Source organism: Gossypium hirsutum, chromosome A13 (genome assembly GCF_007990345.1).
Source record: "Gossypium hirsutum isolate 1008001.06 chromosome A13, Gossypium_hirsutum_v2.1, whole genome shotgun sequence".
NCBI classification, from domain to species: Eukaryota; Viridiplantae; Streptophyta; class Magnoliopsida; order Malvales; family Malvaceae; genus Gossypium; species Gossypium hirsutum.
The window spans coordinates 67,945,208-67,953,993 of NC_053436.1; positions in this window are offsets into that span (position 1 = coordinate 67,945,208).

Genomic DNA, 8,786 nt, shown 5'->3' on the forward strand with positions numbered 1-8,786 from the left:
CATAAAGAGTAAATGTACCCACAATCACATCTGGCGACGAAGCTTTCTCACGAGCTTGAATAGCATAGGCTCTGGTAGGTGCATGAACCTCGGATCTAACAACTATATCTTTTGTCCCTCTCTGACTGCCACTTACATTTCTAGTTTTTCTGGGAGGTCTACGACGAGAAGCATTGCCACTCAGTCTCGAATTTTGTACACTTTCTTGCTCGACAGATTCAGGGAAATCATGGATAAAATGGTCTAACGATCCACATCTGAAACAAGCTCGATCATATAGTCTACAATTATCGGGATGTCTTTTACCATAATTCTTGCATTCAAGGCGATCGGACTTAGCATTTCGAACATTTTCAACAGATGTCCCAAGCAGATTTATTACCAATTCACTCTTTCACACATACCTTGCATGCATGTTGTTTAAACATGCATATCACAAATCAATCATCACATACCTAAAACTTCACTTAAGCATAATCTTCCTTTCATCATTTTAAAGCACAAAATTACTCAATATTATCCAAGTTCACATTCGGCCATAATACACACAACATGTTAGCCGATTTTTCCCCCTTAGCATCTAAGGCACATGCATGCTCATTTGCTTGGCTCAACTTCATCTATTCTCCATTTTTTATCAAAAGAACATGAAACAACAACCATTTCTCTCATTTCCATTCATGACCGAATGCTCACAACACAACCAAAAATCAAAAATATGCTTCATGGGTTAAGGTAGAAACAAGAAAAACCCATGAACATCAAAATAGAAGCAAAGCACCATGAACTCACCTTGGATTTTCTTCCCTAAGTGACTGAACATTCAAGAGCTCTTTTCCTCTCCTTTCTCTTCTATTTTCGGCTACCATGAACAAGGATGGACAAACTTTTCCCTTCCATCATTTTGTTATTTTTAGTCTTTATTTTATGACATAAAATGACACATATCAATTAGTACCATAACTTCATGTCTTAAATTATTATTATCTAATGCACATGTTGCTTCCCACCAACATCATGGTCGGCCACTACACATAAAATGGGGAGTTTGACATGCAAATCCTCCCATTTTACACTACAAATTATTTGCCCACTACAATTTGGCCTATAGCATTTTCAGAAATTTTCACATAGGTCCTATTTCATAATTTTACTCTCAAATGACAAAATCAAAGCATGAAATTTTCACACATGCACTTTCACATATAATAAACATAGAGTATAACATTTAATTATTTCTGTGACTCAGTTTTGTGATCCCGAAACCACTTTTCGACTAGGGCCAAATTAGGGCTGTCACATTGGTGGAGAACATTGACATTTGTAGTACCCCCAGAATGGGTTACTTGGGAATTCTTTCAAGAGGGATTTTGAAAGAAATACATTAGAGAAAGATTCATCAAATAGAAGCGTAAGGGATTCCTGGAATTGAAACAGGGTCGTATGATGATCAATGGATATGGGAGGGAATTCATCAGAATTAGCAAATATGCTTGAGAGTGTATACCCTCCGAAGCTAAGATGTGTAGAAGATTTAAAGATGTGCTCAATGAGGGTATTAAGACATTACTGGGTATTCTTGAGTTGAAAGAATTTGTGGTACTTTTTGAATGGGCTTGTAAAACCGAAGACTTGGTTAAAGAGAGGAAGAAGGCCGAGTCTGATGTAAGGGATACAAGAAAGAGGTACATGAGTAAGTCATTACCATCCCAGTCTAAGAAATCTAGAGAGATGTATTCTCATTCACATGTGTCAGCTGGACATTCATACGAGAATTGTAGAAAGCAGAATTCGAGTTTTAGATCTCAAGCTACGTCTGTGGCAAGCGTGGGTAACGCTAAACCTTCCAAGGTTGAATGTCCGCAGTGTGGCAGGCGTCATTCTGGTAACTATAGAGCAAGTGAATGATCTTGTTTTAAATGTGGTTCTCTAGACCACTTTATTAAGGATTGCCCCGAGAGGATAAAGAAAGAAAGAATTTAGAGTCCAAGACCAAGTGGCGCAGCTTCTAGGGGAAGACCCTCGAGAAACACCGAGAATGAGTCTAGTAGTAAGAATGTGACGCTAGATACAGTAGTGAGGTCTGAAGCTAGGGCTCCGGCTAGAGCCTATGCCATACATGTACGCGAATATGCAACTTCTCCTGATGTGATCACTGGTAAATTTTCTCTCTATGATACTAATGTTATTGCTTTGATAGACCCTGGCTCCACTAATTCGTATATGTGTATGAAGTTGGCATCTAGTATGAATATACCTGTTGAGTCTACAGAATTTTTAATTAAGGTGTCTAACCCGTTAGGAAAGCATGTGATAGTTTATAAAGTATGTAAGAAATGTCCTTTGATGATTAAAGATCATTATTTTTTGGCTGACTTGATGTTGTCTCTGTTTGACAAATTTGATGTCATACTGGGTATGGATTGGTTGACACTACATGAGGCTATAGTGAACTGTAGATAGAAAGTTATGGAATTGAAATGTGAAAATGGTGAAATTCTTCGGGTTGAATTATATGATGCATATAAGTTGCCAATGATGATATCTTCGATGGTTGTTCAGAGATATATGAAAAAAGGGTATGAAGCTTATTTGACATACATATTGAATACTAAGGAATCCAAATTGAAAATCAAATTAGTGCTAGTTGTTTGCGAGTATGCGGACGTATTTTCAGAGGAATTGTCAGGTTTACCTCCAGTTGGAGAAGTTGAATTCAGTATTGAGCTAATTCTAGGAACGACACCCATCTCTATTTCCCCATATAGAATGGCCCCGACTAAACTGAAAGAATTGAAGTCACAATTGCAAGAGCTAACCGACAAAGGTTTTGTGAGACCAAGCTTTTCACTGTGGGTGCTCTCGTACTATTCGTGATAAAGAAGGATGGCTCTATGAGTTTATGCATTGATTACTGGCAACTCGATAAGCTGACAATCAAAAATAAGTACCCACTTCCAAGAATTGATGACTTGTTCAATCAACTGAAGGGAGCGACGTTGTTCTCTAAGATAGACTTGAGTTCCAAATACTACCAGTTATGAGTGAAAGAGTCTGATGTGCCTAAGGCTGCCTTTAGAACAAGGTATGGCCACTATGAGTTTCTTGTTATGCCATTTGGACTAACGAACGCTCCTGTCTTGTTTATGGATTTAATGAACCTTATTTTTGGCCATATTTAGATAAGTTTGTTGTGGTGTTTATCGATGATATTCTAATTTGTTCTATAGATGAGGCAAAGAATGCTGAGTATTTGAAAACTATTTTGTAGACTTTGAGGGATAAACAGCTATATGCCAAGTTTAGTAAAAGCGAGTTTTAGCTTCGAGAGGTTGGATTTTTAGGCCACATTGTTTTAAGAAATGGTATATGAGTTGATCCCAGTATGATTTTTGCTATTGTCGAATGGAAGCCGCCGAGGAACATAACCAAAGTTAGGAGCTTTTTGGGTTTAGCGGGTTATTACATACGGTTTGTGAAAGGATTTTCGATGATAGCCACCCCAATGACGAGGTTATTGCAAAATGATGTTAAGTTTGAATCGACAGAAAAGTGCCAACAGAACTTTGTGAAACTGAAAGCGTTATTAACTAGAACACCAGTGTTAGTACAACCGGAATTAGGGAAAGAATTTGTGAATTACAGTGATGCATCCTTGAATGGACTAGGTTGTGTCCTTATGCAAGAAGGTAAGGTGGTAGCTTATGCTTCGAGGTAACTGAAGCTTCATGAGAAGAACTATCATACGCATGATTTAGAATTAGCCGCTATTGTATTTGCTTTGAAGATTTGGCGGCATTATCTATTCGTGGAGAAATACCATGTTTATTCAGATCATAAAAGTCTTAAATATCTGATGGCTCAAAAGGAATTGAACTTGAGGCAACGAATGTGACTTGAGTTGCTAAAGGATTATGAGCTTTTGATAGATTATCACCTCGGTAAGGCAAATGTGGTTGCCAATGCTTTGAGCAGAAAGTCTTTATTTTCTTTGAGAGCTATGAATGCACCGCTAACCCTATCTCATGATGGTGCTACTATAGTAGAGTTAAAAGCTAGACTGACTTTTCTAACAGATTTGCGATGCTCAGGAAGTTGATAAAGAGTTACAAGCTAAGAAATCTTAGTGTGAGTCAAGCAGTGAATCAGATTTCCAAAGAGATCCTGATGGTTGTCTGAGGTTCCGTGGAAGGATTTGTGTTCCGAAGAATGCTATGCTGATTCGGGATATTTTTCATGAGGCTCATAATGGAAGTATGTCAATTCACCCGAGTAGCACAAAAATGTACAATGATTTAAAGAAAATGTATTGGTGGAATGGCATGAAAAGAGATATATCCAAATTTGTGTCGAGATGCTTGATTTGCCAACAAGTAAAGGCTGAACACCAGGTACCTTCAGGTTTACTTTAGCCTACCTTAGTTTTTGAATGAAAATGGGACAGAATTACTATGGACTTTGTGACAGGCTTGCCGTTGACACCAAGAAAGAAAGATGTCCTATGGGTAGTGGTTGACAAATTGACTAAGTCGGCTCATTTTGTACCAGTACGTGTTGATTATTCACTTGATATGTTAGCCAAACTATATATTTTTGAGATTGTGAGACTTCATAGAGTACCTTTATTGATTATCTCGGATAGGGACCCAAGGTTCACTTCGCGATTTTGGAAGAAGTTACAATAAGCTTTGGGTACAAAGCCGAATTTTAGTACTGCTTTTCATCCACAAACTGAAGGACAATCAGAGAGAGTAATTCAGACACTTGAAGATAGGTTTAGATGTTGTGTTCTTGAATTTCAAGGTAGTTGGGAAAAGTACCTACCTTTGGTTGAATTTGCCTACAATAATAACTATCAGACGAGTTTGAATATGGCACCTTATGAACCTTTGTATGGCTATAAATGTTGTACACCATTGTATTGGACTGAGCTTAAGGAGAATAAGATTCATAGGAAAGATTTGATTAAGGAAACATAAGAAAAAGTGAGTTATTCGTGATTGTTTGAAAGAGGCATCAGATAGGCAAAATTCGTATACGGATTTAAAAAGGAAAGAAATTGAATATCAGGTTGGTGATAAGGTATTCTTGAAAGTATCCCCATGGAAAAAGGTTTTGAGATTTGGTAGAAAAAGCAAGTTGAGTCCTTACTTTGTAGGATCGTATGAGGTTACCGAGAGGATAGGGCCTATTACTTATCGATTGGCTCTACCGACTGAATTAGAAAAGATTCATGATGTGTTTCATGTGTCCATGTTGCGTTGATATAGATCCGACCCTTCACATGTAATTATACTGAAAGAGGTTGAAATCAGACTGGATATGACTTATGGTGAGGAACTTATTAAAATCTTGGCTCGGGAAGTCAAGCAATTGCGAAACAAAAATGTTGCTCTTGTGAAAGTTTTATGGAAAATACATGGAGTTGAAGAGGCTACATGGGAGCTCGAGGAGGCCATGAGGAAACAATATCCAAACCTTTTTACCGATAAGATTTTCAAGGACGAAAATACCTAAAGGGGGAAGAGTTGTAACATCCTGAATTAGGGCCTACTTGGAACAGTGGTTTCGAGACCACAAATCTGAGATAGAAATAATTATTATATGATTCTTATGAGGGTTATGTTATGAATGCATGCTTGTGTGAAAGTTTCAAGAAGAAATTCTAAGCATAAAATGTTCAATTTCATTTTAGGGACCCAATTGAATAAAGTACAAAACTTGCATTCTAGAAGCTTTTAGCATGAAATTACTTTAGGTTATGAATTAGGGGGTCCTAGTTAGCAATTTTCGTAATTTTTTATAATTTTGGACAAAAATGGACATGCATAGGAAAAATTAGAAAGAGAAACCCTAAGGGTATTTTGGTCATTAGGTAATTAAAAGAATAAAAAAGGAAAATCAAACCAAAAATGTGTCCATCTTCCTCCTTGGCTGCAGAAAATCACAAAACACCATAGCTATGGTTTTGTTCAACATTTCCAAGCTCAATAGTAAGTGTTCCCTAGCCCCGTTTTTAATGTTCTTTATATTTTTGAAGTCCTAGTCACATGGTCTGCCCATTTCTATCTATATTTTGAGCTAGGGTTCATGTATGAAAATTGACTCATGCATGACATGCTTGTATTTTGATGTTTAATAGAGGAATATGAATGTTTGATGCATGATGAACATCTTTTATTAGGTTATTTTTAGTGAAAACACCTAAATGAAGGACTTGTTTGTAAAAGTGAAAAAGTGAGTAATAATAATGTGAAATAAAAGAAAATATGGGCTGATATGAGCATAGAAAAGGTTCGGCCAAGTTTGGGTAATCAAGAAAATGCATGCATTTCATTTTATGAGCTTAGGGGCTAAATTGTAAATATGTGAAAGTTTAGGGGTCAAAATGTAAATTTTCAAAAGTATGATTTTTGGAACTGTTTGAATAATGTGAATAATAAATAAGTTAAATTTGGCATTATAGATCAAGAAAAACATGAATCAGGACTTGATCGAGGAAAGAATAAAATATACGACGACTAGGCTCGATTACCACCATTTTGTACAGAGGTAAGTACATATGCAAATACTGTGGTATGGTAGTATGTTGTAAATGCTTTAATATAATGTGATAAATGTTTTATTGTAATTATGAGTTATATGCTTATTGATTGTTATGAAAGCATGAATGTTATTATGGTCGTGATTTACGACGTTACGAGCAAGTACGATGGAGATACTATATGCAAGTGAGGAAAAATCCCGTTTGAACCTTAGGAATATTTTAGGATACAAGTGACATATCACTAGGAACTAAGGAGTCCAAACTCGTTGAGTGGTCTGGGTTCGTGAGATATGTGGCATCCAAGCTCGTTGAGAGGTCCAAGTTCATTATGGATGCACGCATCTGGGCTCGTTGAGAGGTCCAAGTTCATGGTGGATGCAATTCATGTAACATCCAAGTTCATTGAGAGGTCCAACTTCATTATGGATGTGTTACATGTTATGTGGTAGCTTCGACTACGTTTGTATATGAGGCACTTATGTGCAAGGTTTCCGTGTATCCAATAGTATTCTGAATGTTCAACGGGTATTGTAAAGAATATAATAAAAGTCGCGAGAAGGACATATGAAAGAGGTATGGTTATGGATACTTACGATGAGTACAGGTATGTATACTAAACCTATAAGTAATGCCTTAATAAAGATCAGTTTACGATGAGCATGTATATATATGTGCATATGATGAGTAAGCAAAGAGGTTGGAATGAAAGAATAATTGTAACGCCCCGAACCCGAGACCGTTACCGGAGTCGAATACGAGGCGTTGACAGACTTTTAAAAATTTTCCAGACACTGCCCAGTCTGAGTACTAGTCGCTTCAAAAATCACATCTTGAGTTTTACAACTCGAAAATCAGTTTTTGTGATTTTTCCCTGAAACTAGACTCATGTCCCCACCTATGTATTTTTTTCTAGAATTTTTGGTCGGGCCAATTAGTACAGTTTATTAGTCAAAGTCTCCCATGTTACAGGGATCGACTAACCTGACCTTTGCGCATTACGACTTGGATATCTCCTTGTACAGGGCTCCAATACTGATGCCGTTTGTTTCTATGGAAACTAGACTCAGAGAGGAATCCATGCATATATGGTATGACCCCTAATTATCTCTGGTCAATTTATAGTGAATTTCCAAAGGCGGAACAGGGAATCCAGAAACTGTTCTGGCCCCGTTCCACAAGAACCCGAATATCTCTTACTGTACTGTTCATATGATTGTTTCGTTACTTCCATATGAAAGTAGGTTCATCAAGGTTCGATTACATAATTTATTCACTATTTAATTCCACTCCTACGAATTTATGTGATTTTTCAATTCTACACCACTGTTGCTGTCAAAATCTGTTTTCAAGGTAAACTTTACCTATTTTGTGGTTACCATGGACCAACTAGGGCTTTGCCATACATAGGTCCACATGTGATCATATTTAGCCATTCCAATGGCTGATCATTAGCCCAACACTTCCATTTCAAACCATAGTCACATCGTGAAGCCATATATATACATACATAAACACAAATGGTCTAATGCCATACTCCACTTCTACAAGCCATTTTCGCATGGCTTTACACACATACATCACAAAAGAACTTAAACAACAGGGGGTAGTCCTATACATGCCATATCCAGAGTTCAACTAAAGAGTACCAAAAGAGCTTGATAGTGTAGATGACTTCGACTTCGCTGATCCCGAATCCGATAGCTAACGAACAAAATCTATAAAACAGAGAGCCAAAGCAACCGGGTAAGCATTTTAAGCTTAGTAAGTCTCAAGTAATGAAATCGGCTTTGACTACAGTATTACATTCACATAGCTAACTAAATCACTTTATTAACACATATTCTCATAATCATACTTACTTCACACTTCATCAACATATATACACAAGGTATCAACCTTTCTAAAAGCCGAAAATTCGTTAGCCGATCGCACGAATACTATTTAAAACGAATCGACTTTTCCAATGCACATGCAAACATACCTTATCATTCGGGTTGGTCAAGCATATTTATTAAATTAGTTACAGCACAAAACGCTCACATTCAAACCCAAGTTTCTTCGGTATTTAACCGAATACAGCCGCAAACACATTTGCCTTCGGGTCTTAACCCGGACATATCAACTCGCATAATTGCCTTCGGGTCTTAGCCCGGATATATCATCTCGCATAATTGCCTTCGGGTCATAGCCCGGATATATCAACTCGCATAATTGCCTTCGGGTCTTAGCCCGGATATAT